This window comes from Chelonoidis abingdonii, chromosome 1, assembly GCF_003597395.2.
Source record: "Chelonoidis abingdonii isolate Lonesome George chromosome 1, CheloAbing_2.0, whole genome shotgun sequence".
Classification (NCBI taxonomy): Eukaryota; Metazoa; Chordata; order Testudines; family Testudinidae; genus Chelonoidis; species Chelonoidis abingdonii.
Genome location: NC_133769.1, coordinates 237,305,808 through 237,328,201, shown reverse-complemented (window position 1 = coordinate 237,328,201; position 22,394 = coordinate 237,305,808). Strand labels below are relative to the sequence as shown.

At 41.3% G+C, this 22,394-nt stretch overlaps 1 protein-coding gene across 8 annotated transcripts in view; it reads left to right on the top strand.

Annotated features, from left to right (window-relative positions):
- The window catches only part of TBL1X (transducin beta like 1 X-linked), a 271,928-nt gene that overhangs the window by 160,496 nt on the left and 89,038 nt on the right, over positions 1 to 22,394 (top strand). For 4 of the 8 annotated variants that reach the window (XM_075060629.1, XM_075060632.1, XM_032777665.2 and 1 more), the window contains one exon: positions 2,703 to 2,810. The exons of the other annotated variants lie outside the window; for them this stretch is intronic. The gene's annotated coding sequence lies outside the window, so the exon portion shown is untranslated. The remainder of the gene's footprint in view (positions 1 to 2,702; positions 2,811 to 22,394) is intronic. 8 annotated transcript variants of the gene reach the window in all.

Here is a 22,394-nt window from a genome sequence, read left to right as displayed (position 1 = left end):
AGAATACAAAACCAAAACATTATCTTCTGATCAGCTCTTTGATTTTTTTCATGTATCCATAAATTAGATGCAAGAAAAGGGTTAATATAACTTGGATACATGAAATATTTATAGAGCTAAAGAGAGATGAAGGTCTCTGGCCTTCTGCTAATATCCTTGAATTATGACTATTCTACCTGCTTTCACATCAACGTAAAAAATAAATAGCCTCCTGACTTTTTATAGAACTGGCAACATTTGAGTCCCGAATGTAGTCAGTAATAGGGCTGAAGTGTTCCACCAATAACCCCTCTATTCCAGCAAAAGCTTGGTTATTCGTATATCAGTATGTGTTGCCAACAATATTAATCTATTAGATCAGTCCAGTGTGGACACACTCCCACTGAAGTCTGCAAGACACTGCATGGGGTAGGGGAGCCACCTGTATCAAATCTATTGCCTTTAATAAACAATAACAATAATAATAATAATAATTAATACCTAGTTCTGTATAGCAAAAGTGAAAAGATGAATGGCCTTTAAATGGTTCTGTTGCTTTGCTAATAGTATTTTTGAGAAAGCTTTTGATAAAAGCAGGCAATGATACAGTGCACCAACATTTGTAAGAAACCTTAGTCTGACAAATTTATGAGTATAATAAGAATAGAGAGCATTAAATATGCAGACACAATATTTAAATAAATCAGAGCTATAGTAGGAGCCTTTATCTGCTTTACAGGATGTGTTAAAATCAATGATTCCTGCAAAGGGCTAGAACATGGATCAGTTAATTGTTGTCTAGACCAGTACCATTATAACTTGTCTTGTTGCATGCACAAGTATCAGGATATTGAATATGAGCTAAAAATTTTAGTATTTAATATTCTATGAGTTTTTCAGTTAAGTCTGGAAAGAGGGGTTATAACAGTATAGTCTTCCAAACATATTTGGGGTACTGCATTCCATATTTACAAAATCACAGTTTTTGGAGTTGTTTTATAGAAGGGGATCATAACACTCAAAGAGAAAAAATGAAAGAAAAACAACTTAATCTCAAGCTGTCAGCATGGCTAGATGGCATGAAATAGCATAAATCTCTCATTATTCTATAAATATATGGGAGCACACATTCATTAGACAAACTCAATAGTAATGGCTTTGACTTTTAGTTAGTGCTATAGTTTTGTCATGGTGGTCACGGAAACTGTGAATTTGAAGGAAGTCCATGAAATACCCCAAACTAAGTGAAGTGTTTCCAAACTGAGTGATGTTGTGACCTGGTGCATGCAGGTTTGGCCGGTCTGTCCCTCCCTCTATCCTCCATCCTAACCTTAGTGGTCTTCCTATCGTGTGCATCAGGCTGCAGAACCTGGAGTAGGGAGCTGGTTCCAGCCCCAGAGTACAGGAGACACTGCTGACGGGATGAGTGCAGTGTGGGCTCACTCTCCAATACCCTGTCCTACTGCCTCCTTTCCATGACTTTTCCCCCCCACACCTCTGCCATTAAATGTATTCAACATTTCTGTGACAATCATAGTCCTGCTTTTGTCAGTTTAAGAATAGTTCATCTATTGTTCATATCAAAGTTAATTGGAACAACATGGAAGGCCTGATTTCCCCATGGCCTTGTCTCTTGTAGAGTCATTTACACTTGTGCAAAATGGGTGTAGTAAAACAGTATGCATGTGGGTATAGAATTTGGAATTTGTTATGTTTTACAGTCACTTTGTACTAACAAGAATAAGTATATGGTACAAGACAGATGGAAAATCAGGACTGGATTCATGAAAGCTAACCTCTAATGATGTTGGAAATACCTTATTGTATAAATCGATTGAGAAATTAAATGTTTTAGTTAAAAAAACACATTTATTGTGTGGTTTTAGGAGCTATCAAAAGTCTTTGGAGAAGGACATAACTTATTAAGAAATTCAGTAAATCATTTCATCCTGATACATTTTATTGTTTTATTAGTAAGAACACAAGACATAAGATGGGCAGAACAGATGAAGCTTGAAATGTAGCTTGGGTAAAATCAAACGGTAAGTTAGACACATGGAGGCTGTTCGGGGGGGATGGGTATGAAACAAGGCTCCACTGGAAAGACACAAAGGAAGGCACAGAAATGTCTGGTATTTGAAGAGTGTAGGAAAAAGGTTCCTGTGGATACAAATATTCTGGCACACCTTTCATGTTTGATTCCATAAAAATTTCCACCCTGACCTTCCCAGAAGACCAAGGGATGGATGCTTTGGTCTACCAAACTCATTTTGTTCCACTTACTTGGCGCAAAGTGAACTTAAACCATCTGGAAATTCCTGGTATAGGGAGAAGCTCTGTTTGCTGTAGGGCAAAGTAAATTGTCTGCATTCTATTCAGCTGCAACTCTGTCAGACTTTAACACGTACAAGTACCCATTGAAATGGCAGAATTTTGAGCACCGATCCAGGTTGTCTTGAGGCTCCTATTAGCTTCCTGAGTTCGTACAACCTGCCTCACAACCACATGTGCACCATTTGAGTAGTATGAGTCCTTGTGAGTTTTGCTTCTATAGCTCTTTCTATCACAGCTTTATCCCCCTATGGTTCAGATAAGCCTCCCATCTCAAAGGATATTAAAAATGGTTGATAAACTGGAGAAGGCCAAGAGGGAAAACTGACAAGTGCTCCTCTTTTGAGGCCATGTAACCCGGTCTGACTGGGTCTCTCTGCCTCTCATTCCAGACTTATCAACTGTCGGATGTCGTGATCTCAATGGTAACTCAAACCCTCAGACTCTCGACAGCAGCCTGCGAGGAGCAGCATTCAGCAGCTCAAAGGTCTCACGACCAGGTAAACCAAAGTAATTCCAAACATGGACTTACCTTGAGAATGCTGTTCTCCAATTCTCCCCACTTTCAGATTTTTTTCTGCTGGCCTAAGTCCTGGTCACAACTGGAGCACAGCATGTGTTGAAAGAGTTCTGTTGTTAAGTCTCCACTGCACCATAATTCAAGGCTAAGACAGTCCCAACTCCCTCAGTTTCATTTGATAAAAGGTCCATAAATATTATCAGTCACTTCTGAAAATCCTTTTTATAAACTTCACCAAATTATAAAAATTGTCAGGAAAAACAGCAAAGAAGCAAGCTATCACTGATAAAGTGGATTCTGTGTTAGCTAGCTGCTCCAGAAAATTCTTTACAATAGAAGGAATCTACTCTCAGACATCCTCTGTTAAAGAAAGTGTATTAATTTTCTTATATTTATTTAGAACTGTCTGTCCATTTACATTAGGCTAGAGTCCTTACAAAATTATTTACAAAATTATTTTTCTCTCTTCATGAGATCTGTCTTAATGGGTACTGGAGAATTTCCATTTTGCTGGGTATGGTATCAAAATGTTTGCACGATACTTTCCAAGACATCATACATCTGTCTGCAGGGTTGGGGGTTATGCCAACGAGAGCCTGCAGGGCACGTTGTCAATGATCTGGTGCAGAATTCTTGATTAAATTTTGATTCTTTCTCTATATTGGTGGACTCCTATGGAAGGAACATGTAGATCAAGGCCTTAAAGATATGTTTCAGAAAAAGACCTACGTAACTTCAGTACAGGGGAAGATCAGGACCTTTTATATACAGACCTAATCCTCATCCCAAATATGTTGGCCCATCATTGTTACAGAAACAAAGGATTGGCTATCATATGTAGGTGTAGCAATTCATATATTCAGAGAATTCTGCCTAGCTCTCAGGCAATTCCATATTAGGGACCAGCTGGCTCCTTTTCAACAACGGTGTTATTGCCTCATCATCTCTAGCTTCTGGGGAACATTGTGATGATGGCTATTTTATAAACTTTCTAAAGTTTCCTTCCATACCCCTTTCTTTGCAAATTGTTCTTTCTTCTTTTACCATTGTCCACAGATTTTTTTTCTTCCCCTTTTTATCTCCCTTTTTTCCTTTGGGGAAAAAAAGGAGGAAGGGACGGGGAGAGACAAAAGACAAAAATGCCGATTTTCAATTAAAATTAAAAAATATTTGCTGGAACTTGTTTCATTGAAAAATTAAGTTTCTAAGGAATTTCTGCTCAGGATGTCACACTGTACTAAGCCAAATGCTTTACAAAAGTCTAGGTATATTATAATCACACAGTTACCTGTATCAACCAAACTTGTAATCTGATCAAATAATTAAATCAGATTTGTTTGACAAGACTTATTTTCCATAGAACAATGTTGACAGGCCCTAATTATATTCCTATCCTTTAATTCTTTTATCAGTTGAATCTCATATCGGCTTCTTCCACTATTTTGCCTGGGATTGTTGTCAGCCTCACCAGCCTATAGTTAGCTGGGACATTCCCTTTTTAACTATTGGCACAACATTAACAGTCTTCCAGTCTTTTGCAGTGTTCCTGATATTCCAAGCTTTACTAAAAAAATTAACATCAGTGGGCTAGAGGTCTGCTCAGCCAACCCTTTTAGAACTCTTGGATACAAGCTATCCAACCCTGCTGATATAAATATGTTTATCCCTGTTAGATGTTGTCTAATGTCCTCCTTAATTACTAACAGACAGGAAAGTTTGATGATCATGTGATACAAGTACATCATTCTGCTTCCTTTCAAATTCAGAACAAAAATATTTGTGTTTTCTGCATCATCAGTGGCGGATTAGCCACTGGGCCCATGGGGCCCAGGCCCAGGATCCCTGGCCAACTGAGGGGTCCGTGGAAAAAAAAAATCTGCCACCTGGTGTGGAAGCCCAGAGTCCCAGCAACAGTGCCAGGTGTGCGGGGTGGAGGAACCCCTTCTCCCCCAGTGTCCCCTGAACCCATTCCTGGAAGAAGCCGTGGGATGGGCGAAGCACCTCCCACTGCCCCTGGCTGATCATGTCTCTGGCAGAAGCCGCGGGACAGAGAATCCCTTCCCCCTAGCAGCCCCGGCCCGACCTTGGCAGAAGCTGTGGGATGGGGGAAGCCCCCCTGCAGTGGTTCCCAAGCCAAGACCCTGGGTGGAACAGGTGCGGACCCTGGGGAAGGGGCAGAAAGGGGTGCAGCTGTGCGCGGGGCCACAAGCAGAAGGGGCAAAACAGGAAGTGCTCTGGCCCAAAGTCCCAGGAAACTTTAATCCGCCTCTGGCATCTTTAACAGTTTTACCATGTATATTTAGCAATGGACGTATTGGTCTTTGCTATGATTTCTTTTGTACATAATATACTTAAATTCCTTAATTCCTTATTGTCCTTAGCCCTGCCAGTCATGGATTTTTTTCCTGATGTCCTTAGTTTCCCACATCAATTTTCTGTACTTCATAACTTATCATTTATATGAGTTATATCTATTTCCCCCTTTTTCTGGTTATGTGTTATTTTTCTAATTGCTACCTTCAATCCCCTGAACCAGAATGGGCTTTTAGCCAAAGCTGTTCTCTTCCTTGAGTTTTTGGAATCATTGCTTATTGGCTGCCTTATAAACACTTTTTAAAGAACCCAATTTGCATTCACATTTTTCTGTCTAGATTTTTCTTCCCAGTGAATTTAACTCATACTTTCTCTCATCTTTGGGAAATTAGCCCAAGTGTATTTATTATCCAATGTATGCCCATAGTGAATGTGATCAGGTCACGATCACTGGTCCCTAAGCAACCACAAACTTCTAGACCAGTGAATTAATTAGTCTTTATCCATTATAATGAGATTGAAAATAGAGTTACTTCATGTTGAGTGCAATAACTTTTGTATTAGAAAATTGTCATCTATAAAGTTTAGAAACCAATTTGGTTTTTTAACTGGTTGCATGAAACCTCCAACATATGTTTCCCCAAATGAAGTCACCCACTACACAATTATTTTTTTCACACATTACAGACAGGTGCTTATGGAGTAACTGATTCTGTTCTCTAGTTTGAGTTGGTGGTCTGCACCAGACCCCCACCCAGGCCCTTTCTGGGACTTTGTTAGGACATTAATCCATATGTGTTCAAGATCCTGTGGTTCTGAGTTATTGATAACTCTACAACAGTTAATGATGTCTTCAATGTAAAATGCTACACTCTACCTCTTACCCCCTCTGTCCTTCCTAGATAAATTATCCTCACCTCAGTCAAGATGGGGTTAAAGCACAATCAGCCCATTTGGCACACCCGCAGGTCTGTCAAGCCTGGAAGGGGCGGGGCTTTAAAAGAGAGAATCCTTGCTCAGTTTAGGGGTGGCACTGAAGGACTGGTTTGTACCTTAGAGCTCTCTGAGCCTTTGGAAGTAGGGATTGTTCACTGGGGAAACCTCCTAAGAATCTTCGGAGCCCAAGTTCTCTGAGGAAAGAGTGGGACCGATTCTTTTCTTTTCTCTTTGGCTTTCTGAAGAGCCTTGATTCTGCCTCTTATGGGCTCTGGGAGCATCCTGACCTTTTCCTCTGAACTAATTCATGCCCCTCTTATCTCCCCCACAAGGGAGTGGATGCTCTGAGTGTAGCTCAAGAGGACTGTTCTCCAAACTCCAAGGGAAGAGTGGTACCCACCCTGTCACCCAGGGCCCCCAGGGAGGTGTAACCTACTACACCGTGACCTTAACATGCCAATCATGTGAATCATCCCGCCAGGTTTCTGTAATGTCAATTATATCAAATTTCTTCTCATTAATGAGAAATTTGAGTTCCTCTTGCTTTTTGCCCAGCATTAGCTAGAATTAGTATAGATGAAAATTTTCAATTGGTTCTCATCATATTCTTTGCCACGCCAGTTCAGTTTGTTCACCGTAAGCTGTTTGAATTGTACTGAATTTGCCTCCTTTGAAAGCTTTCCTTTTGTTGCTAGTTAAATGCCCTCCTGGCTACTCCAGCTAGTCTACAACCCAGAAGATTAGTACCCTCCGCCTCCACACCTCTGGGATGCAGGCTGTCCTGTTCATACAGTCCCTACTTCTAGTGGAATGTGGCCCAATTTTTCATAAAATCAAAATTTTCAGCTTCACACCAGTCAAACAGCCAACATTTTACCTCTAGCATTTTCTGCCTTCTCTCACTTGTGGGATTGGAAGGAAATGAGAACATCACTTGGGCTTTTCTCTTCTTGAAATGTGTGGCTGTTCTTTTACTAACCGGAACTAGCCAAGAGCATAACTTGCATTGATATTTTCCTCTGAACTTTTCCATTTTCTGGTAGCACCAAGACTCTAATCTGCTAAACGGAATCTGTCTGCCCAATCTATATTGACCTGTCTTAAAGGTGAATGAGTCTGTACAATTTAATGATAGAATGGCTCAAGAAAAAACAGTTCTAGTAAAGCTTCACATAATTTTCTTGAGCCAAAATCTATAAAAAGCGCTTTTTGCATTCCAGTGGGTTTTAACAAGTGAATCAGTGCAAGTTTGATCAGAAAATTCCATGCCAGTGGCTTACCTGAACCAGTAAGAGGGAAATCAGAAGCCACAGGCTTCTGTCTGAGTCAAGTAGACAGTTTCAAGGGACAGAGAAAAATCTCATTGGTGAGTGTTACTGAGCTCATGTCATGGGGTTCAGCCCGCTCACAGTATGAGCTCCTTTCTCTGCCTCTGGAGAGCCTCTCCCATGCACTGGTGAGGATAGATGCTCCATTGCAGAGTTCTTCATCTTCCCACGTTATGCTCCAGTCAGTCAGGTGTGCATCTCCTTAATTATATTGTTTAAAGGCCAGTGCTGATTGTTTCCCTAAATCAGGAATCGGCAACCTTTGGCACGCAGCTCACCAGGGTCAGCACCCTGGCGGGCCAGATCAGTTTGTTTACCTGTCACGTCCACAGGTTCAGCTGATCGTGGCTCCCACTGGTCGCGGTTCGCCACTCCAGGCCAATGGGGTCTACGGGAAGCGGTGTGGGCCGAAGGATGTACTGGTTGCTGTTTCCCGCCGCCCCCATTTGGTCTGGAGCGGTGAACCGTGGCCAGTGGGAGCCGCAATCAGCTAAATCTGCGAACGCAGCAGGTAAACAAACTGGCCGGGCCCAGCCCACCAGGGAGCTTATCCTGGCGAGCCGCATGTCAAAGGTTGCTGATCCCTGCCCTAAATCATCCTGTGCATAACATAGTGATAAAGATTTGAGCCAAAAAAGACGAGATTCAAGGGATGGCTTGATTACAGTGTATAAGTATCTATATGGGGAACAAATATTTAATAATGGGCACTTCAATCTAGCAGAGAAAGGTATAATATAATTCAGTGCCTACAAGTTAAAGCTAAACAAATTCAGACTAGAAATTATGAACAGTGAGAGCAATTAATCTTTGGAAAAATTTACCAAGGCTTGTGGTGGATTCTCCATCGCTGACCATTTTTAAATCATGGTTGGATGTTGTTTCTAAAAGCTATACTCTAGGCATTATTTTGAGGAAGTGCTATGGCCTGTGTTGTACAGGAGGTTGGACTAGATGATTACAGTGGTCCCCTCTGGTCTTGGAATCTATGAATTTATGACAAATGTCAGCCTCGTAGCTCTTGTATGGCCAAGAGAGCCCTGTTACTAGATTTGATCCAGCTATCCATTAAAAGAAGTTTCCTTGCACCACAAATGTCTAACCGTATCAGAGGCTGGTTCTCAGTCTGGATTTCATGATCCTGGCCCTGATGGAGCTGTAGGGTAAGAGTTCTATTTTCAGTTATGTAGGTATCTGATCTGTGATGAGGAGAGAATAAATTTTACACTGCGAATGTAACAGGCAGACACATTAGCAAAGATTTTAAAAAGTGATTAGTGATTTTAGGTGTCCAACTTGAGACATCTTAAAAGGGGCCTGATTTTCAAGTGCTGAGCATCAAACCACTCCTAGTGTCTCAGGTTGGGCTCTGAAAATTAAAGTCCCCCAAATCACTTGCCATTTTTGAAAAATCTTGGTCAATATTTATCATAGATGTGTCAGTAGTGCCAAGAGGCTCCCCCAAGTTGAAACCACATTTTACTAAGTGCTGTATAAATATATAGGAAATGAGAGTATCTGCTCCAAAGGGTTTGAAGTCTAAAAGTGTAGACATAACAGATGCATGAGCCAAACAAGTAGGCTGGAATGGGACTTGGGACTTGGGGGAGGCGGTGTAACAAAAAAAAGATGATGTGCGTAATTCTTAGCACATCAAACAGTACTCAAAAATTGTTACCTGTCTAGATTGTTGTTTAATTTTAATGTATTATTTTGATACTTTAATTTTGATATCTAGGTTCTTTTTGGAGATAGTAAGTAATAAGGATTTTATGCTTATATCAGTTGATACTATATTTTTGTTGTTGTTAATTGGTTAGAAATGACGTTTCTTGAATACTATTAGAATGTTGCGTAGACATTTAATAGCAAAACATCCAACAATATTAATTTATGATAAAATTATGTTCATGCATGGACTTAACGTTAAGGTCACCTATATATGTGAATCATAGTTATATAAATATTTTGGTACGTTTTCAGATGGCTTTTCTCTTTGTTTTGAGATTAATGAAGAAAATATTTCATTGAGGGTCAGAGTTAAGGTTGTTTGTTCTAATGGAATGTACATGTCTTGTGCTTGAGTAAAAATGTGATTTATGTTCTATAAGCAGTGTAAGAGTTACCATGCAATTAACTATTGTCTTGTTTTTAAAAGCTTGAGTTTTGTAAGTTATGTGATATATTAGGCCCCACTGAAGTCAATGGAAAAACTCTCATTGACTTCAATGGTGCTAGGATTTTACCCAAGCACTTTACCAGTGAAAATTCAATAGCTCCGAAATGGCAGAGGAATACGGCTGTTTTGGGGTCTTATTGCTAATTGAAGAGCCCTTCTGATGAGAGAGACTGATATATATTAAAAATATTAGGAGCTGGATTCTCATCTCATGCCAGTCAGACACCTGGGTAACTCTGTAGACTTTAGTGGATTTAATGGAGCTACTCCTGACTTACACTGTTGTGAAAGGAGAACAGGCCCTATATGTTAATTAGAGATACTGAATGAGGGTCTCAGCTGGTATAAACTGGATAACTCCATTAAGGTCAGTAATGTGCTAAAGCCCCCTAATCATTTTTGTTGCCCTCCACTGGACTCTTTCCAGTTTTTCCACATCCTTGTAGTGTGGGGCTCAAAACTGGACACATTTGGACAGCAGTTCCCAAATTGTGGGTCAGGACCCCAAAGTGGGTCACAATCCCATTTTAATGGGGTCTCCAAGGCTGGTGTTAGACTTACTGGGGCTCAGGGCTGAAGCGAATCTGAGCCCTACTGCCCAGGGCTGAAGCCCTCAAGCTTTGGTGCCCCCCAGAACAGCGGGGCTTGGACTTTGGCTTTGCCATCTCTCCCCCCCCCCCCCCGGGTGATGGGGTTTAGGCTTCAGTCCCCCTTCCCGGGGTCATGTAGTAATTTTGGTTGTTTTGGGGGGTGGGGAGGGTTAATGAAGTTTGAGAAACCCTGTGTTAGGATATAAAACTCCAGTTACTATAATTCAGCTAAATAAATATACCCCGAAATTGCTGATCTTAAAGCCAACTTCCCCAAACCCCCCGTACAGACACACACTGAACTTCTAATCCAGTTCTGTTTAAAAAATAAATGACCTCTTTGAGGTTTCTGCAAGGAGATGTTAGGCTCCCAGAAGATGGCTGAAATAATATGTTTTTCAGATAAAAAATCAAGAAAGCTCCTTTTATTCTCTATTAGGCCCTGATCCTGAATCAGGATCTGCTCGCGTGGACCCCATACAGTGATCCTGACTACACGGCCCTGCAGTTAGGACTACAAAGTGCTACACTGTAACTCCCCCATGTGGATTTTGTGAGCACAAACAAAAAGATTCCTAGTTTGCATTAACTTAGTCCTGTTTAAGAGGATGGCATTAACATGAACTAGGTATCTTTTAGTTTGCTCACAGTGATCACCGGGGATGGGGTGGGAGTGGGAGGAACAACAGCGCAGCACATGAGTACACATTCATTTCATGCCCCTTATTCTGAACTGTGGGGCCATGTAGACATAGCCTTAGTTAAATGTTTCCCTTCCTAAATGTAAGCTAGAAAAGGAAAATGCCATGTAAGTGCATTGCAATGTTTATCTTTTAAATAGAGGTTGAGATGGGAATTGAAAACAAGCACTGACAGTTTGACAATGGCAAAATAAACATTTTGATCAAAGGTTTTTTAAGACCACAGTTGAAATGAGATTTTCCTTTTGACATTTTTAAAGTCTTTTTTAGTTTACAATTAGGACTGGTCTGGCTTCTCCACTTCCGCAGGGGAGCCCCAGGCCCTTTAAATCGTCGACGGAGCCCGGGGCTCCCAGCCACCTCCGTTACCTGGGGGCTCTGGCAGCAATTTTAAGGGCCCGGGGCTCCAGCCACTGCCAGGAGCCCTAGGGCCTTTAAATCGTCACCTGGGGATGCCGGTCCGGCATAGTAGACTCGGACCGGCTTACCTTCACCTCTGGTCACAGGAACACACTTTCCTATGAATGAATGCTTGTGGGATTATATGTGTCTTAGGCTTTCTCAGCTGCCTATTTTCATGGAAGAACATGATACTAGTCATACTGTTACACAGTCCTAGTATGCGTACGTACTCTGTGTGAGTGTGCGAATGAATGTACAATACCTATACAGATAGACCACACATTCATATAGATTATTGTATCTCAAGTAGGGCCTTACCAAATTCACGCCATGAAGAATGCGTCATGGACTGCAAAATCTGGTCTTTAGTGTACTTCTACCCTCTGCTATACAGATTTTGTGGGGGAAACCAGCGTTTCTCAAACTGGGGGATCTGAGGGTGGTCACAAGGTTGTTGTAGGGGGGTTGAGGTGTTACTACCCGTACTTCTGTGCTGCTGCCTTCATAACTGGGTGGGTGGAGGCTGCTGGCTGAGGTCCCAGGTGTGAAGACAGCAATACAGAAGTAAGGGTGGCAATATCATACCATGCCATCCTTCCTTCTGTGCTGCTGCTGGTGGCAAGACTGCCTTCAAAGCTGGGCTCCCAGCCAGCACTCACTGCTCTCTGGCTGCCCCCTGCAATAACCTTTCAATTACCCCCTAAAACTCCCTTTTGGGCCAGGTCTCCTACAGTTACAGCATCATTTCAGATTTAAATATCTGCAATCATGAAATTTACAATTTAAAAAATCCTCTGACTGTGAAATCGACCAAAATAGACCATGAATTTGGTCCCTAATCTTAAGTCTCACTAATACAACTAATTGGCATTGTAGATGATGATAATAATAATAATATATTTGGTTTCTTTTCAGTTGCATTGGAGGTAAGGTAAAGACCATAAATCAAATGTCAGATGAAAATCCTCACAGGGTAGTTGAAGATATCAGTTACTGAATACAAGCTGATAAATGATAACACCAGAATTGGATTTTTATCTCTGAACAAACCTACTACTTTTTGAATTCCTCCCCTGCACTTATATACCCAAAATATGCCTCTGGATCTTAAAAATCCAAGCGTCCAGCTGTTCTTGTAAAAATATGCCACTTTAGAAAAAGGTTTTACATTTAACAAGCTGCTTGCTATCCTCAGGTGAAATCGTACATCTAGCTGTCCAAATTCACGGAACTTCGTAATGAAGTATCTTAGTCTAAGTCGTTTCCTTCATAGAAGTGATTACACTGACTTGGCCAAGTGGAATAGTACAGGGTAGTACTAAGAAAGCTGGGATAGCTAGTGGTAGGTTGTGGTTTGGATTCGCTAGGCGAAGACAAACTGACTCCCATCACAAGACTGACATTACATTCAGACCTAACTTCTGGAAAGAGAAATAGTTCCTCTACCCCATGCGAGAATCTTATATTTTCTTGATATCTGATTAAAAGGCAGAGGATTGAGGTGCTGTATCTGTTATCTAATGAGAAAGAACATGAGGATGGAATGCAAATAATGTATCCATTGTAATAAAACAGTTCCTCCTTTCATTTTTTCTTTCTATCCTTAAATATTAGTGTGGTTAAAGTTTTGTTGTGGTTACTATATTGCATACAGAGTAAATTAGCAAATGTGCCAAAGCTCTGTAAACATCAATTGTATTTACAGTCTACTTCAATCAGTTTAAGTAAGCTCAGCTCAACTGGTGCATGCACAAATTCAAATTAATTTCCTTTTTATCTAGTCTCCTTGCAGACCTAATAAACAGAGTAATCAATTTTATGAGCCCTCTTTTATAACATGACTGTGCCTCTCTGATCAAGGAAATTTAAAACAATCTTTATTCCCCCCTCTAACAATCTCATCTGACTGGATTTATTTAATTATTCAAATCAATCTTTTTAAAAAATCACTTACTGAAATTTAGAGAGAAGTGTTATCTAATTTGCTTTTCAGTTGAGGGTTCACATGTTTAAAGGAAAATCCTGTTTTCCACTGTAATAATAAAGGCATGTGCAATGTATCTTATGGCTTTACAGAAGCGATGGGGAAAATTGATATCGGTCTGACTTATAGGTTTGTTCATAGGCAGGAAGCATAGAAATCCACTCTGAACAGCTTGTACGGTAGTATATATTCTTTATAGATGATGGGCGAAATCCTGGCTCCACTGAAGTCAATGGCAAGTCTCCCACTGTCTTCAGTGGAGTGAGGATTCCACTCAGTAGTTTTCTACCCCTTTTGTAGTGTGGTGCTAAGCCCTTTTAGGAAGTGGTGGTTATTGTTACAGGTAGCAGTAAAAGAATGATATGCCTTAAGAAGCTCCTGAACTGGTTAACCATACTGGTTACCAAAAGTGTACACATGTGCACACACTCATGCGTACACACTCACACACACATGTCTCTCTCTCTCTCTCTCTCTCTACAAAATTGAAATTGGCCGTCCATTGAAATAATACATTGGCATTTACACTCAAATACTTGTAGTAGAAAATGGTATTAATTAACTGCCTCTTTTCTAACCTTCAGATAATGAATTAGCATATTTTAATGTATCTGTATCAACCTATGTAGTGTGACAAAATGGCTGATGTTGGTATAGTGGGTCCCACTTTTCTTGGTGGGGGGCTAGGATGCCACTCCTTGCCCCTGCTCTTTGTGCGCCCGGGAAGGTGGTAGAGAAAGGAAGCGGGGAAGGGGTCTGGGTTTTCTCCTCACTCTGAGCCTCAGTCCCTCGCAACCTCTGCAGGTTTCTTACCCTCTTCCCCCTTGGTTAGGTTTACCCTCAGTGCTTGACCCTGGGGAAGGGAATCTCCATGCTCTGCTGGGGTTCTCTGGTCTTTCAGTTCTCAGCAACACACCTCCAAACTCCAGTCCTTTCTCCTTCCTCACTCCACCCTGTCTGCCTGAAGTAGTTTTTTTTTTATAACCTGTAGTAACTTTTCCTAGTCTACAGGGAACCATGCCTTAATTAGCCTTGGGCAGGTGTCGGCAACCTTCGGCACATGGCCCACCAGGGCAATCTGCTGGCGGGACGTGAGACATTTTGCTGACGTTGACCGTCTGCAGGCACAACTTCCTCTCCCCTCCACCCCACCGTAGCTCCCAGTGGTCATGATTCACCCTTCCCGGCCAGTGGGAGCTGCCAGCTCGCCGCTTCCCACAGCTCCCATTGGCCGGGAATGGTGAACTGCGACCACTGGGAGCTGTGGGGGGCCATACCTGCAGACAGTCAATGTCATCAAAATGTCTTGTGGCCCACCAGCCGGTTACCGTGATGGGCTGCGTGCCGAAGGATGCCGACCCTTGGCCTAGGGCTTTTATATCTCCCCTCTACCATTCTCCTACTGCTCCCTAGCCCTGCTGTATCACAGTAGTTATTTGTGACTACATTTGTCAGAGTATGTCATTATTTTTAAAATGTTGTGTGTATGCCATATATGAAATATAATCAATTTGCTATATGCTTATAACATTGTTTTATTGTTTATGAGACAGTGTCACTGTCTACATCTGCCTCATGTCACTGTTGCTACCCCCTGTGTGACTCACCAGTGGTTGTAATGGTGATAGGGCTCATGCAGACTAGCCTACCAGTGTTCTAATTTCTCTATCATCTAACCCAGGTTTGAGCAGGTCTATATGACACAATGACTATTAAGAAGCTAGCACCTCATCTGCACTACAGCTCCTCCTACATTGGTGATAGCAGTAGTGAGACTTTTTAGGAGGGAAACAAGGCTCATGTAGAAATGGCATCAAACTAAAATACCTTCCTTCCCTTCCCTTCATGTAACTTTATGGCAGGATTTTCAAACATGCTACTTACTGCTCTCCTTGAAGTCTGTAGCAAGATTGTAATTTATGTAAGTGGGAGCAGACTTAGTTCAATGATGAGTGTTTTTGAAAATCCCTTTAGTATTTACATGCCACAGTGTACCCTGAGGAGAGTCGAATTGAGAAATTGGGATTTGCTGAGTGACTAGCTTTCCTTTCTGGAGGAAAATTCTGTATCAAATTGTTTCATACTCAGTCAAAACCTAACAAAGACCTGACAGCGCTTGGAAACACAGGAGTTGGCACGTAGTTTCACTAAGGAATTCAACATTCTAATTTGTATATATAGTTTCCTCTTAAATAGCTGAACGTGAGCTCACAATGCAACACCGTGGCTAAAATGGCTAATATATATTTGGATGTGTAGATGAGGGGATATTAAGGAGGAGTAGGGATCTTATATTACCTTTGTATTTGACAGTGGAGTGACCACTAGTAGAATACTGTGTCCAGTTCTATTGTTCGCAATTTAATATTCTTCTTGAAAATTGGAGAGGGCTCAGTGAAGATCCGCAAGAATGAATAAAAAATTGAAAAATGTGCCTTTATAGTGAGAAACGCAAGGAGTTTGATCTTTTTATTATATCAAAGAGAAGTTTAAAGACTTGATCACAGTCTATATGTACATACATGGGGAAAAGAAAATTGACAAAAGTGGGCTCTTCAGTTTAGTCGACAAAGGTGTGACAAGATCCAATGGCTGAAAGTTAAAGCTAGATAAATATAGGCTGGAAATAAGGTGCAAATTTTTAACAGTGAGAATAATTAATCATTGGAACAATTTACTAAGGGTTTGTGGATTTTCTTTCACTGGACATCTTAAAATCAAGATCGGATGATTTTCTAAAATAAATTCTCTACGTCAGCCTTGGCAATTGGACTTGACGCAGGAATTAATTAAGGAAAGTCTTGCGGACCACAGGAGCCAGACATGATCACAATGGTCCCTGCTGGCCTTGAAATCTACAATTCCATTAATCTTATGCAATTGTAAATGTTTTTAACATTAGGATCTCTATGTATAGAAAAATGAAATTTAAAGAAATGGGAAGAACCCTTGTTTGTTGTGTGTTCCTTCAAGTTATAAAACTTGTTCCAAAAGACAGTTGACATGAATTTGCTTTGACATTATAATATACAGGAAAAGTCCAACTTCAGACTAAGCATCATGAAACACTGATCTTCTCAGTGGCTAAGAAAAGGGGCTAGTCTCTCTATTCTGAATCAACACTGCAATTTTGGATAACACAAAACAGAGACTGTGGCAGTTTCACTTGCACCATTCTGCTCCAAGAATAGAAAAATCAAAGATCTCTGGCTATTTGAGACTTAATTATTTCCTTCAACAAATTTGTGAACCTCAAATGTAAATTACTTCTACTTTTAAGGGGATCATTGAAAAACAAGGAAAGCAAAACCAGAAAGTTATACTTTAGGTATTAGTGGCTTTTATTTACACTGCTATATTGAAAGTTGCATCACATTGTTTTACGAGTTCTTTCTTTTCTAAGTTTTAAATTCAGCCATGGTAATGGCTCTGTGTTAAACTTAGTATCCAAGGTCCTGTTCTGTGAAGTCTTTCCCAGCCTGCTTTTCATAAAACATTGCTTTTGACATTTCTCTGTTATACAAGCATATATCATATACTTTTGTTATTCCTCCATTTTTTCCATTTCCCCACCATTCTCTTTTTTTAAGGTCAGAAAACTAGAAGTAGTTTTTATTTAAAACCTAGGATTTGGAGCTGGTTAGCCTAGATATGGTGGTGAAGTAGGAAAAAAACATCAACATTTCAAACTGGCTACTGGCTATTAGTACTTCTGCACATGTATATAGTTACTTTCAATTGATTTTTTTTTTTTTTACTCTCCATATCAATATGCTTTTGCTAATTACCTGCTTGGTGATCGGCCCAATTATTTCTGAAGGATCTGTTGTAGTCTTTAGTGTGTAATACACATTTTAAAAACTGTCTATAGATATACTGTAATTCAAAGCCCCAAATCTACAAAGGGATCTCCCCAAGCTGATCTCTAGGCTTAAGTGAAATCCCTGTGTGTGTGTGTGTGTGTATATATATATAAAATATATATATTTTATTATTCAAAAGAATAATGGAGAAGAAAACAAAAATATCCGTTTTTTAAATAAAATAAAGCTAGGGTTGGCTCAAGGTCAAAGTAGCAAAGCAAAGACAGTCAGAGCTGTCTGTGCTGCACTGATTTGCCAATTGTTCTCTGAGGAAATGAGGAAGAGGATCAGTAGCAGCAATTAGGTCAGTGACCTTGAGTGGAAGGGGAAGAGAGAAGGGTCTGATTTGAGCTGCAGTTAAAAGGATGGGAGGTAGAGATGGGGAAGGCAAATTGAATTCAAATCAGTTTTTCAATAAATTAATGTTCTGTTGGCAAGTGCTGCCCAAGTGTGAAAAGGAGAGAGACTGTGGGTATCTATCAGAGGAAGCTTAAGTGATATTCCCGGGCTTCATGGTGTTTTATTCCCTGTCTTCAGTTGTTACCTTTCGTGATTTTCTGAGAGGTGTGATGATACCTCTGCCAACCCCTTAGTTTCCTCCAAGAACTATGCCTGCTTTTCTTTGTTACTTTTTGGTATTAAATCTTTGATTATTGGATAATTTGAGGATGTACTGTATCTTTTTTGTACTCTCTCATACTGCTCCTCCTGTGTCCTCCGGCCCGTGCTCGTAGGGCCGCAGTCCGAAAGGGCCTTTAGGGCTGCAGGCCAGGGCCCTGGGGCCCCCTGAGCCCAAGGCCCTGCAGCCCCTAAAGCCCCTGCGTTCTGGGTGGCCCTGCCTGCCGGGAGAGGGGGGAGTTTCCCCACTTGCTCACTCCCTCCCTCCTTCCCAGAAAGTCCTAACTGCTGCCAAACAGCTGTTTGGCAGTGGAGGAAGTGCTGGGAGGGAGGCGGAGAAGAGGAACTTGTAAAGTCAACCAAACGACGTTATAAGGGAGCATTGCACAACTTTAAATGAGTATGTTCCCTAATGGAGCAGCAACGTAACTTCGAAACAAAGTTAAGCGGGAGGATGTTAAGTGAGGAATTATTGTATTTAGTAAGAGTCTGCCTTGCCTTTGCACATTACACTGTGATGAAGTACTCTGCTAGTGTTGTGATAGCTTTGTTGAGGGATTTGTAGAAGACTAGCTTCATTTTTCAATTTGTTGTTCCCAGTGACTCATAAATTGGTGTGTTAAGTGTTGTTTAGTATAGACAATGCTAGTAGCTTGAGCATTCTTTGGATTTTGGTGACGATGTCCATGTCAGTGTATTGTGGCTGGTGTGGCGGATGTCTGACGCTAGTGTTATGCTGAAGTCAAGCAAGTTTTTGTTTTGTGTTTAGATTTTCTGCCTCTAGGACTTTGCAGTGAAGGGAGTTTATGCTGCTTTGGTTGAAACAGTACAGAAGGTTGAATGCTCTTTCCTCTATGATGATTAAGAGCAGAATTCCTGAAACTGCTATGCAGTTAGCACTGTTTGGGTTTCAGTTAGGGTGATCAGGTGTCCGGTTTTCGATCGAAACAACTGGTCAAAAAAAGATCCTGGCGGCTCTGCTGTTGACTGTCCAGTTGGCGGTGTCGTGCAGTGGGGCTGGGACTGTGGGGGTGGTGCCTGCGGACAGGGCAGTGCACACAGTCATCTGGCTGTGCCTCCGAATAGGAGTTGGAGGGGGGATGTGCCGCTGTTCTGGGAGCTGCTTGAGGTAAGTGCCACCCAGAGCCTGCACCCCAGTCCATCTCCCGGGCCCCAACCCCCTGCCCCAGCCCAGAGCCCCCTCCTGTACCCCAAACCCCTCATCCCTGGTCCCACTCCAGAGCCTCATACCCCCGCATCCCCAGTCCAGAGCCCATAACTCTTCCCACACCCCTGCCTTAGCCTGGAGCCCCTCCTGCACTCTGAACTCATTTCTTGCCCCACCCCAGTGTCTGGACCCCCACCCGGAGCCCTCAGCCCCTCCCACACCCCAAGCCCTTGAGCCGGCCGAGTGAAAAATGAGTGAGGGAGGGTGGAGAGAGCAAACGGTGGGGGCGGGGGGGAATGAAGTGAGCAGGGGCAGGGTCTCGGAGAAGGGGAGGGGCTGGGGTGTTCGGTTTTGTGCAAGTAGAATGTTGGCAACCCCAGTTCCAGTGTTGATGTAATGTTTGCTAACAGTATTTAAGTCCAGGGTTTCTGTTGTGGTTTTGTCCCAATTGCTGTAACTGACTGTTACAGGCTCGATTGCAGGCGTTGTTCAGACAATTTCAATGATACTTTTAAGTTGATTTAGAGAGAAAGTGATCAGTGGGTTGTATTCATGAAGTGGCTTCTTAATGTTATAGAAACTCACATAGTTCTTTTTGTTTTTCTTGAGAAGATATCAAAAGTTTGAAATACGTTTTTAAAAATTGGGGGATTTCACTAAATCTTGGCAAGGATCAAAGATCTCGTTTATACGAGGGCCTCACTGTGAAAGGAAGATGCTGAGCCACTTAAAACAGTCAAAAGTTTTTCATTCAGTTCTGCATTAGGTCTATACATGAAAGTCAGCATAAAGCCAATCAAATCACCTACACCATTTGATCTGTTTCCATTGGCTTTAAGTTATCTTTGATAAATGAACTGCTCTACAGTTGAGCTGAACTAATGCCACCAATAATTCATGTAACTATTAGTGTTTTTACTCTGTTCTATTTTGTGTGGTCTAAACCTAAACTGACAGGGCCTAAAATGTTAATTTAAAAAGAGCAAAACCAAATTCCAGATACTTTTGTTTATGAACCTTATAGACTTTTTCTTAGTCAGCTCTTTGAGTGTCCTATTGACACCAGGAAGCCATGTAAATTTCACACCTGGAATTTACACATCTGTGGGAGTTGCATGTTGATGACTGTCTCTTCTGTTTCCCTGGGGTGATAGACAATAGATTGCTAATCTTTTAGTCATGATTTTAAAGCTACAGTGACATTTTGTTCTCAATATTCCAGTTTAACAGTAATACCAGTTGATAGCCTCCATCAAGAAATCATATTTGCTATTTAATCCAACATGATTTCCCAGTATCTGGTATTCAGTCCATTGCAAAAACTTTCTAAAATATTATTCTTGATGGTAGTTTTTTTTATCGATTTCTATATGTACTCAGTAAACCTGATTCCAGCCAGTGTAGTCAAATATGAAAGTGGAACTTTAGTGCCGAAAACAGACTGTGCTGTGGATGGCTTTGATAAAGAACCCTCTCATTTTTGTACAATGTATAATAGACATAATCATTAGACATAATTTTCTTATTAACTGTTTACAAGTGTTCAAATTTTGTTTGTGCCCTGCTGTATAGTTGCCTTTGATCTTGCAACTTAAGAAATTAGACTGTTGAAGGGAAATTGGGGACTTGATTGCAGATTGTTTATGTTGGAGTTCTTATTCCCTGCTCTTTTAATTGACAAACCACTACTTTGGTTTGACTACCTAGAGGGCAAACTTTAGAGGAGGTTAAAGGGACGTGGTCAAGACTTAACAAGATGTGACTGCTCATTGTAGATGCTGCAGATGTGACTGGACTTCGTGGAACCCTATGGCTTGGGAAAGTGATGTGAAGGTGCATCTTTTTCGTAGTTAGTTAAATTAGATTTGAAATTCTTTAGCTGTGATAACTAATATGAATTATTTTAAAATGTTTAAAGAGGTTAGTAATTTTAAAAAATGAGTTGTGTGCTTTACTTAATAATAGATTTTATTTTTAAATGCTAGAATTGCATGTTTAACCATTTAAATAAACTATTATTTCATGTCATGTTTAAAGGGGGTTTTATGATGTTAAAAGTAAGTATGAGATTATGGTTTTTAATGTGCTTTGTCCTCTGAAAAGTGACTGTATCAGTGGCATATTCTCTTTCATCAGACATGCTCCCTGAATCTATTCAAAGCCAGTACTGATGACTTTAGTGACAAGTGACATGTCACTGCCTTTTTATGACTATTAGCCATGTAGAACCAACACAGCTAAGAGACAGTGAGCTGGATCGTAATCCTCCTTGTTCATCAGGGAGTTGTTTGCTAAATTCCAGTCAGCTACTTCTATGCAGACTGGCTGATGGCAATACTGTTGCGCAGGTATATGCTGAGGGCATAATTTGGCCTAGAGTATCTTTTAACTGGTGATGATGCACAAGAATGAAAGGACCCAGACTGACTCTCAGTTCCTAATTTCTTTGCAGGGTTGGCAGTTAGGGGGGGGGAAAAGCATGTTTGATACAGAAATCATGAAAAACAATCATATCAGAACTCCGCAAACGCAATTTTTAGAGTCTGTGCTGGCAGAAGTGCAAAAAAGCTGAGCTGCAGTGAGATTCTTGGAGGAAATGTAGCTTTCTGCCTCAGAATTCCCCATCAGGAGTTCATGCTCTGCCACCCTGCTTACGGTGCACTCCCTATCTCAACTGTCCACCTCTTCCAGGGCACTATCAGGGGAGTGGCTGTGCTCATTGATAAGAATGTATACTTCCCATTCCAGCCCACCCCCTTGTACAGCTGTGCATGGTCTGGCACTGTCGGTTCTTATTTTTGTTCAGATTGTTTGTTGCAAAACCATTCTTGCATTAATTTGTAAAGTACAGACCTCTTTCTGAGACAGCAGTAGAAAACTCTTGAAACCTGGTTAGGACAAAGAGTTACAGTTGTATAGAAGTCAGCCACTCATTGCCACTGTCGCCATAAATATCACTGGACAACTGTAATCTGGTGAATTACATAATACATGCCTTACTGAGGAGCCATATACTCTCACAGGTTCACTTCTTTTGTTCATCTATTGCCCCCCGCTCGTTGTGTGAAAGTGTGAACTTTGGCCCCAGTCCTGTAGTTGGATCCGTTCACATGGATCGTAACTTCAATATGGTGCCACACGGGACCACAGCTAGCCTAGGTGGCACTCATTCCAGGGTCAGGGATTTAGGTTGTAACCTCTTTGAGATTGTGGTGTATTGAAAACTGTGTTGGGGTTCTGTGGAAGCGAGCAATCTGGGTCTTCAGCAGTGAGTCTGCCAAAGAGTTAGTCAGGAGTAAGGTGGGTTGAGTTGTGCCACTTTGCCTTAGGTAGGATTCCCACCCCCACCCCCACCCCCACAAACCCATATTTGGCTATTCATAGAATCATAGATGATTAAGGTTGGAAGAGACCTCAGGAGGTCACCTAGTCCAAACCCCTGCTCAAAGCAGGACAGCCCCACCTAAATCATCCCAGCCAGG